Source organism: Rhea pennata, chromosome 3, assembly GCF_028389875.1.
Source record: "Rhea pennata isolate bPtePen1 chromosome 3, bPtePen1.pri, whole genome shotgun sequence".
NCBI classification, from domain to species: Eukaryota; Metazoa; Chordata; class Aves; order Rheiformes; family Rheidae; genus Rhea; species Rhea pennata.
The window spans coordinates 80,162,781-80,172,982 of NC_084665.1; the positions used below are offsets into that span (position 1 = coordinate 80,162,781).

A 10,202-nucleotide genomic window follows, 5' to 3' on the forward strand; every position below is an offset into this window, starting at 1 on the left:
TTTTTTGGATTTTGGTTTCACGCATTACGTTGACTAGGAGCCTTATTGTTGTCTTTATCTTGTATCTACACTTAAGCGCTTTATAATGGTTTAGGACTGCAGTAAGTTGGATCTGCTGGAGATGTTCTGAGCCACCTCACCTCAGTTATGTGAAAGAAATAGCAAACATTGCAAAACTCTGTACCCCGGTTTATTTTTTCATGAAAGTACAATTTTTCTATTTGTACTTTTTACTAATAAAGGCAAATCAGCAAAAATAAATGATAGTAATTGTTTTTGTCAGCTGAAAGTTTTGATCTTGCTTTATAGTATTATTTAACTTGGATCAGAAAAAAAATCCCAAGGGAATTGTCCCTTACTGATACTGTCAATTAACTTGGTATTTAAGATATTTGCCAGAAATTCCTGAGAATTTGGCATCTTGATTCCTCCATATAAAATATAAACAAAGTATTATACTTCTCTGTTAAACTCTGGGTGAATTAATCACTGCTGGGTGCTAATGTGCTCCCCACACCATATACACATTCTCAGCAGTGGAAGACTGTTTTTTGTTAGTTTTGTTTTTGTTTTGTTTTTTTTTAATCTCTTTGATTCCTTCTCTCACCCACGTCTCTAAGGCCTTTGGTCTGAGCAGTGGCTGAGGAAGGAATTCACTCCATTAGCTTTAGTCATCCAAGAGGTGTGGGTTTTTCAGCTGTCTTAGAGAAGTAGGTTCTTAATAGATGATGATGGAGAGCAAGAGCCTGCCCCGGGTGCTCTGAGTTGGCCTTTGGAGGAATCACCCCCTTTCTTGAGGAACGTGGACTCCCCGTCTAAGCGCCTGAAATTGATGCTCTGAAAGCCAGCGTTGCAGAGCCTCTGTTCCAAATCAAACAAATAAATTATTAAGTTATCAGTTAAATAAAGCAGTTTAGTTTGTAGCAAAAGAAAGTTATCGTATATCATCCGTGTGTTTGGATTCCAGAAAAAGAGGAATAACCGTCTTCATGGTCTTCTGCTTTTTTTCATTTTGTAAATTTTGTAATGGCCAAAAACTGTCAGAATGTACAGCAATTAAAGGCCTTTTAGGGGGTTGGGTTTGTTTTTTAGCAAAGCTAGGGACATAGGCACGTTCCATACCTTGCATTTTGGAGGGGCTTTGGCATGGACAATCACAGCTAATTTTTGTATCTGCTTTTCCTTATTGTGTCCCATACTTCAAACCAGGAAACCTCTCAATGAAAGGTATCTATAAGCTGCTTCTCTGAACTTTTTTATCCTAGGTATTATATTGCTGGACCATTCTATAGGTGTGGAAAATACACAAGGCCCCCATTTTCTCATTAAACCAAAATAAATTCATCTCCTGCAAAAAGCACAGCTGTAATGGTTAGAATGGCTGTTCCATAGGTATGCTATGGAAAGTCAGGTAACTGCTAGACTTGTATTTCCAGCTCCACAACTGTGATAATACTTGGGGAAAGCTGCAAAGTTTCATTTTTAATGTTTGGAAAATAGCACAAGGTACATAGAAGGATAGAAATATTGGCTGGAAGGGACTACTAAAGGTCACCTAGTCAAATCTCCCATTTGCACTAGGACTGTTGCCAGACCTAAGTCAGGTCCTGAAAGCCTCCAAGGATGGTGTGTCCTCAGGCTCCCCACGCAGCCTGTCGTAGTGCCACACTGCCTTCCTCGTAAAAGCCTTTGCCTGACGTCCACTGTGAACCTCCCTTGCCGCAGCCAAAACAGCCCCAGCTCCCCAGCTCTCCTCGTGGCCACGTGCACTGGGCCCAGATGGCCTGGGCAGCCCTCTGCGGACCCGCTCCGCTTTTGCAGCTTCTGTTTTGGGCTGGGAGCCCAAAACAGGCCACTTCAGGAGCAGCCTCGCGGGAGCAGTACAGCGGGCAGTAACTCAGCTGCAGTAGCCAGCGGTGCTTCTCCTGATGTAGCCCAGTACACAGCTTGCCTTGTTTGCAATTAAGCGTGCACAGCTGGCTTGTATTCAACTTGCATCCAACTTGACAGAAGTTGTTAAAAGACTTGAAAGTTCTCATTAGTTTAATGAAAACATAAAAAAGCATTTTCTAGAGCAGCCGGGGAATGAGTGCTTCTTTCCCCCTGACTGGGTTAAAATTGACAGATAGGACTCCTCAGGAGTAAACCTTGCAGTGAAATCTTTCTACTTTTTTCTTTCTTCTGAGCGGATAGTGTTCATATTTTCATCAATGCAAAAGGTGAAGCCAAGCAACTGTGTCATGTTGCAAATTTTTGAAGGAAATGAGTGGCTTCTGGGTCAGATCACTAGCTGTCACTGCTCTCTGTCATCAACTAGTCCCATCTCACAAAAATGTGAGGCATCAGCCTTGTTTTATTCTTTGTAGTCTTCAAGGTGCTTTAACTGTGCAATGTCTAATAAAAACCAAAGAGCTGGAGCTTTTCAGTCCCTCAAAGCAGTTCAAAGAGAAGAGTATTTCCAGTTCTGAAAGTCATGTGGTCTGACAGCCTCTGCATTGAACTCCCTACTTTCCTTACAGAAATGGGGCCCTAAAATACAGTAATTAATTTACCAGCATTCATGTTTCGCTTTTAGAGCAAACCTGTTTTTCCAAACTTAAAAGAAAATAATCACTAAGCTAAGTAACCAAGAAGGCAAAGCACAACGTTGGCCACAAGCTGTGAAACAGAGAAGAGGGTGGCAAACAGCTTGGCAATCAATAGACCAGACCTTTGTCCATATTTGCAGGCACTCACAACGTGCAACACTGCCCCGGTTGCCTTCCGGTGCTTCCAAAGTCGCCCTGGCCTGCGTGAGCCACAGGAATGCTCGGGCTCCCCCGTGTGTAGAAGATCCACTCTCTGAAATACTTGATGCTGACTTCTATTCTTTCCCCCGCTTCAAAATGCTTTGTGTCAGCATTCAGCTCTTGAGGAAAGGGGACCTTTTTCTCCAAAATAAAAACAGCAAGGTGACGCCTTACTAAATCCTGAAGCAGCAATATAAAGCAGGGTACAGCTGGCTTCACGTGATGAAATGTTAGTCTGTTGCAGTAGAAAAGAAGAATTATATCATATGAGATTGTTTCTCTTAGCTAATAGGGACAGACAGGCAGTAATAATTAAAACTTTTTTTTTGCAGATTTACCTGTTTTTAAAGAAAATTTAGCTTGAGGGTTATCAATTCTATCTCAGTTTGATAAGTTTTCTTAGCACAACTGCAATTTTGCAGCAATAGTATTATAACAAGTCTTACTTAAAAAATAGCTTCAGCCTGTCCTGCTTTGCCTTCCTCCCTTCACTCTTTCCCCTAAATAATCAAGGATTTAATATTGCTAAAAAGCATTATTATTAGAACAATGGTCAGAATTTTCAGTTTAAAAGTTGTACATAAAAGTCAGTATTTTTACTTGCATCACATGCAGTATCTTGAAATAAGATTTTTTTTTTATATATATATATATATATATATATGTGACTTTGGCATTTACAGCAAATGATTTGCCTCAACTGCAACCGCAATATTCACATTTTAGCAGTTATTAAATGTTGTCAAATTATAAAAATGAAATGTTATGTAGAAGTAATTAGGAAAAATCTGAAACAATTACCAATAGATTAGATTACTTTTTTCCCCTAGAAAAACATAAACACTTGTTTTAAAGAGCTTTACTCTCCAGATATGAGGGTGAGGCTGTATGTGATTGGCTTCTCCGAAGCAGAGCATGATTAGGAAATGAAGCATTTTTCCCTCTTGGCTGGTTTTGATGAAAGCTTTCCAATTTGCACATTGTGTTTGAACATTTCTTCATTCATAGCATGTGCCCATCATAAACTGTTTTCTGTTTGCAGCATTTCAGCTGTACTATTTATAACCTAGTTGAACAATGCTAACTAGAGGCAGTAAAAGGTGTGTATTTCATATGCAAATCACTAGCAATAATTTTGTACAATTACACTTAGTTGCTTGCATCATTATGTTCAGCACCAACATAAAAAATGGATTTAGCAGGAGAACATTACATTAAAAAAGTCTTCCTTAGTGAGACTTCCCTTTAATAAGCCATTTTTTTGTTGTTTTTGTCAACTTGTTGTGGAAGTTAACATATTAACATCTTATATCAATGTACAAAAACTATGAATACCCCTTCCTCTGCTCATATGCTGTATCTTCACAAGTTGTAGATGGCTTGTATATATGCATATGCTATGATAAGATATCTTATCTTTGCAGGGAGATAAGTAGGGCTTTAAAATCTAGTATTTCTTGAAGGCTATTGCTACTAAAAATGGTTACATTACCATGATTAGAACTATCTTTAAATAGACTTTTTATGAAAAGTAATTGTTTTCTATCACAGTCTATTGTAGTAATCACCATTAAGCATTTTTTTTTCTGTTCCTGTTGCAAATCCTTGTTTCCACAGGCTATAATTTTTAGAAAAATTGATCCAAATTAAATTTTCCATTTCAAAGCTCAATTTATTTTCTGTTGGATGAAATATATTCACTTTTCAAAAATGTGACTCCTCTCAAACTCATTACTGTAGTTTAGATTAAAGCATCTAGCTCCTTTTTTGCACAAACTCAGACAGAATGGCTTGTGTCCACCCACAGAGTAAGAAGAGCTGTCCAGTAGCAGTAGCAAGAGTAAAGAAAGAAAAGGCATTATCATTAGCTACCTCTAAGACAGCAACGTTTGTAAAACAAAATTAGTAACATGATGTCTGTGATAGAAGCAGTTTGGACTCAAAAAAGCTAGAAAGATCATTTCAGGTTCTGAATCAAGAGGATTCCTGCCATAAAGACTTCTACAGTCTGAATACTGCTACTCCCATTTAAAAAAAAGTCTTTACTAGGAAAAAAAGAGTTTTCTACATTGCTTACCAAAATCGATTTATTTTAATATTGTTGCAAGTATTTGAACTGAGATCCCTTATGAGGTATGAAACAATGCAACAGGTAAAATGTTTTTTTCTTTCTATGGTGGGCAGGATATGGGGCAGTGTTCACATCCACAAGGAAGTTTGCATTTTCCTGGGAGATGTGGACACCTTTGCAAAAAAAGGACTTCTCAGGCTATAGTTAGTTGTTTTGTATGTAACACAGCGTTTTGAAAAACAGACCTTTATGGGATAAATGTTGGGTCATTCACAGTTACTTACAGTGCAGATAATACAATGACTGTGCATTAAGTGAGCATTACTTTTTTTTTTTTTTTTTTAATGCAAAGCTGTGAGGTAGCATACAATGGCACGGATCTTGGCTGAACTTAGGTATAGTAAAGAGAACTCGAGATTTCATTGCCAAGAGATTAAGAGCAGCTTATGTTTCCAAGACTGAAATTGCTCAAATCTGTCAGTTTTTAACTGTTATGGATGCAACTGATGTATAAGTGAACTGCTGCGGCAGAGGAGATTTGAGATTGCTCAGTGGGTCGGTTACTCCATTCTCAAAGCTCCTTTACAGTTCTACTCTACTCCATCTTCCACTGAAGCTTTGATCTGATTTTTATTTTAAGCTTTTATACCAAGTTCTCCTTCCTCTGGTGCTCATCTCTTACAAATCTGCTGTCTTCGTGGTAAGCTCTGGTGGTACTTTAGGCTAGAAAAGCTTTATGTGTGTGTGTGTGTGTGTGTGTGTGTGTGTGTATGCATGCATATAATGAATGTTCAAATCTCATCAAAACTTTTTTTTTCTATGAGCTAAACTCTTGAGTGCAAGATTTGCAACCTACAAACTCTTGGAGATGAAATGACTTGTTTTTCAAATCCAAAGTGCTACATTAATTCTGTATTTTGATATTCTTGATATTCCTCAGACAGCAAGCAAGACTGTTGTTAAGATATTTCTTGCCTCTCTTTGTGAAGTCTAGCTAAATAGCAATTTTGAAAAGTTTCCAACAGCAGCTATCATTGTACCTAAGAACAAGATGCGATGTTGTTATAAAATAAAATAAAAAAACAGAATATCATATAACAATTTTGCTTCTGAGAAAAAAACCTGCAATTATATTAACTGGCACTCTAAACAACTGTCTCCCAACCAGTGTAACATGTTGCTGGCAGAACCCTCCAACACTGCTTGCAGCCATACGAAGTTACAGAAAATAAATGAAGCTCAGGTATCTGCCACTGCTCTTCTCTTCAGCCAGGGTTATAGCAATGTATGGATATTGCCCGCAGCGTGTTACTTGTTCAGTATTGTTGCCTCTGGGCCAACAAAGGTTCTAAATATTACTAGGCAATGTGTCCATACGTGTCCTTTCAGTCTGACTTGTAATGAAAAGTATTTAAGGTATGTGGTGGGGTTATCATGTGATACAGTGTTGCCTTATTTGCCATAAAGTGTTTCAGGTTTTTTATAAACTTTGACTTACAGACCATACTTTTTACTGCTGATCAGATGAGTTAATCAGACTTTTTTTTTTTTAATGGTGTCTTTCAGATTCTCAGAAAGTCCTAAAAAATTGCTCTGGTTTAAATTGCAATCCAAGGTGGAGAATTTCAAAACCCATGTGCTTTTTTCTGACAAACCTATTCAGTCTCTTTGAAGCTTATTTATATCAAATACCTGCTTAAATAATTTATGATGAAATCCAACCTGCCCAACTTTGGTGAGCCAGTAGCTGACCCCTGCCTTGCCCCACACAGTTAGTGGGAAGAGTCCAGCAGGACACCTGCCTTGGGGAGCCAGCCTACCTGGCTTGCTTCTAGAGGGCAATCCAGCCCATTTAAATTAGGTGCTTGCCGCTCCCCAGCACCGGTACTGGGAGCCAGCAGTAAATGTTAGGCTCCATCCGCTAGTCAAGGCCAATGGCAAAGAGCTCCTCCATCCTCAGCTTTCAAACCATACCCACATAAAGAAGATTGTACCTGCATTTCTGAAGATAGCTGTTGGGTACCACACAAGAGGGGACACCCACCTGCACCCATTGCACACACACTGGGCAGCCAGCAAGGCAGGAATTATTCCACAAGCAGGCAGAAGAAAGCCTGGGTATCAGTGGGGGCTTGTCCCCAAAGGAAATAGGACTTGTTCTCACATGAGGGTCTTAATATAAATTGCACATAAGTTGCAAAGAACTGGGTTTGGACGTAAGAGTACCCTAACTACTAAGCTGCTTCTCTGTTTTCCTTCTAGGCTCTTGCATCTTGCTGCAAGGTGGCCTGGTGTAAGATGCGTGGTGGGGAATGCTGAAAGATGTCATACTGGTGGCACTTTTTTTTTTTTTTTTTTTTTTTTTTACAGAATATAACTGCCAAAATGAGTTGGTGCTGACAGTGCTTTCGACGTCTGTATTAGTATGTCACCTGCCCCATCTCTGCCTACCGAGTGCTGCAGGGTACTGCAAGAATCTTGAAGAAAGAAGCCCAGATGAAAGTTTTGGGTTGGATACTTTCTCATGCCAAATGCCTGTGGCACTGGGTGCAGAGAGGCCTCTACATTTAGACGCATTCTCCTGGTCCACATTGTGCCGTGCAATAACCCTCAGCGTCCTGCGCTGGTGCGGCTCCCAGATGGGGGCCCACTGCAGCAGGAAGCATGGCCGAGCAGCAACTCCCTGCCAGCTCCGTGGTTTCTCGGCACTGTGAAGGGACTCTCTGGCTGACTGCGTCCTTTGAACTAACACAGAGAGGGCATTCTCCACACGGAGGGGGCAGCCTGGCCCCTTACAGTTTCTACAGGTAAACTTTTGAGGAACCTTCATAGTCCACCCTTATTAAACTCTAACTGCAAATGGTGCTTTCAGCTTGTAAGGGTCTCTGAATATATTTTTTGTCGGTGTTGATGGCTGAAAATTTAGTTTCAGTTTGGTCAAGTGAGAAATGGCCCATTGTTTGCACTCAAGAGCAATCGTGATTTTTTTCCTAAAGCGTTTTCTTGTTGAAGCACCAGAGCCTTCCCTCCCCCTTCCCTCCCTGGTGACCTGGAATTTTCCAGAGATTGCAGTAGTGTCACAGAGTGGCTTTTGAGCCAAAGGCATGAAGGGAAAAAATGAACACTTGAATAAATGACTTGTGTAGCACAAGTTCAAATGGTGAAAAAATTGGGACTTGTCTGGCTGGGAAGCCAATCTAAGCTTGCTACCTGCATTGCCTGGAGACAACTTGGCTTGCTCCCTTTTCAGTGAATGTTGTTATTGCAACAATATGTTCATGCTTCTTTATGCTTAGCTGAGGCCCTTCGGGTCTCCTCCTGGGCTTGGGTCCCTAGTAGCTAGACTGCCTCAGGCCAGCACTATAGAGCAGAAATGAGGTGGAGTTCAAACTGGCAAGTATTTTCTCAAGGGCTCTGAAATTGAGTTTGGGATTCCACTGGCTTGCTCTCACTTTATGGTTGCCTTTGCTTAATCCCACTCAGTAAAGCATTCAAGTAAAATCCAACCAAGATACAGCTCTACTTAACAGCTGGGCCAGGTGTTAAACCATTATACCCTGTACACCTTAAATTAGCTTTACAATAAAGGGAGAGGGCTCATCATACTATAAACTTAAGTCTTTTTTATAGTGCTAACAGACTCAGAAAAGTTATCTGGAAGTGCTTGTTATCTCTAAAGGCTGAATGAAATGCTAACTGCAGAACACTTGCCTTGTTAATAAAATGCATCCTTCATTCAAGTGATTCATCAGAGTAGTTATAGTGCTGGTAGCTCCTGCTTTTATGAGCTTCTCTAAACAGTTGTCTCTTAAAAAAAAAAAAAAGAAAAAAAGAAAGAACAGTTAAGGTTAAAATCAACAAACTATTATCTGTTAGGATTATTCATGGAAGATGACCCTGTAAATATGCCAACAGCCCTAAATTCCAAATTTAGAAAAGCCACATAACTGAAAGAATTAAGTTACAGAAAACTGTTTCTAAAGGAAGCACTGAGAAACTGAAATGGTGGATTTTTTTCAGATCCACTGTTTATATTGTTCAGTTCTGAGGAAACAGGAAATATCAAAGAGATAATTATTTATGGTGCATTTGATTTTTTTTCACAGTGTTATTTCATGGCAGGTCCCATCCTCATCTATTTATTTTTAATAACATAACACCTTTGGACTTATTCCTTTCACTCTGGAAAAAAGTGAAACTTAATTACAGTGCAATTAGAAAGAGAATTTGCTGTGCATGTGTTTTTATTAAAAGGCAAGAGGGATCTATTTAATCGGAACGGCAGCACCAGCTGAGTTCATTCTACAAATGAAACATTTCGCAAAAAGTTGTCAAGTTTGGTATGTTACTAATTTCAGAGTCATTAAATATAAAGAATACAATTGCTGTAACAGGCCAAAGCTTACAATATTGGACTTCTCTCTCCTACAATTTTTTAATCTTTGGGAAATGTTTTTCTACAACCTCTTAGTAGTAATGACAAGAACGAACTGCCAAACTAATGTAATGTCTTGAGTTCCTGTCAAACTCAGAAAAAAAAGATAAAATCTACAAGGATACTTAATTGAAAAAGATTATGATGTCTGTTTTATAAATCAGTGCAGCCATCAGCCCCACAAATGTGAGGCAAGAAGTTCCCTAGTTAAAGCAATGAAGGAAAGAACACAAAATCCTCAAGCTTGGACGTGAATTAAACAGGACTTACTGAATTCTTGCTTTCACAAGTATAGGCTGCAGTCTAAAATGGCAGCAAATGCCAGCTTTTCTTACCTGGCAATAAGAAATATGAAAATATGCTTTTAACGTCGCGTAAAGGAAGGGAGCGTCCGTATGGAGCAGCACTTCTAGCCCTGCCTTGAGCCTGCCACTGAGCTTCCAGAAGCGCCAGTGCATCAGAAAAATCACCTTAGGGGTCAAGTCAGCGAATGTGCGCGCACCGCGGACAAGTGTCGTCTAAGTGTCGTCTAAGTGTCGACTAATGAGCGAGTCCTCACACTTGCATCGCGCGCAATCCCGGTAATGACATGAGGGATTACTCGCAGGCATAACGACGCCTGGATTTATTCCGAGGCTTTTCGGCTAGCTCCCTGCACCGGGCCGCCCACGGCGGCTCCGAAAGGCCGCGGATACCGAGGGCCGGGAGTCTGGGAGCTGCCGGCGCAGCCCTTCGGCCCGGGCGCGCCCACGGGGCCCACAGCGGGACCCGCGTGGGGCGGCGGGCAGCCGCTTCCCTCGGCTCTCCGCGGCGTGTGTGTTTGCGTGGGGGGGGGGGGAGCCGTTGGCGCGCGGCAGGAACGGCCGTTGGCCTCACGCGCGCCGGCGGCGGCGGGTCCGCGCGGCCA

General features: G+C 40.8%; 1 protein-coding gene across 1 annotated transcript in view; it reads left to right on the forward strand.

Moving 5' to 3' along the window:
• The window catches only part of PDSS2 (decaprenyl diphosphate synthase subunit 2), a 126,073-nt gene extending 125,812 nt beyond the window's left edge, over positions 1-261 (forward strand). The window contains exon 8 of the mRNA XM_062572687.1: positions 1-261. This exon is cut by the window's left edge and continues 1,884 nt beyond it. The gene's annotated coding sequence lies outside the window, so the exon portion shown is untranslated.
• The last annotated feature ends 9,941 nt before the right edge of the window (positions 262-10,202 follow it).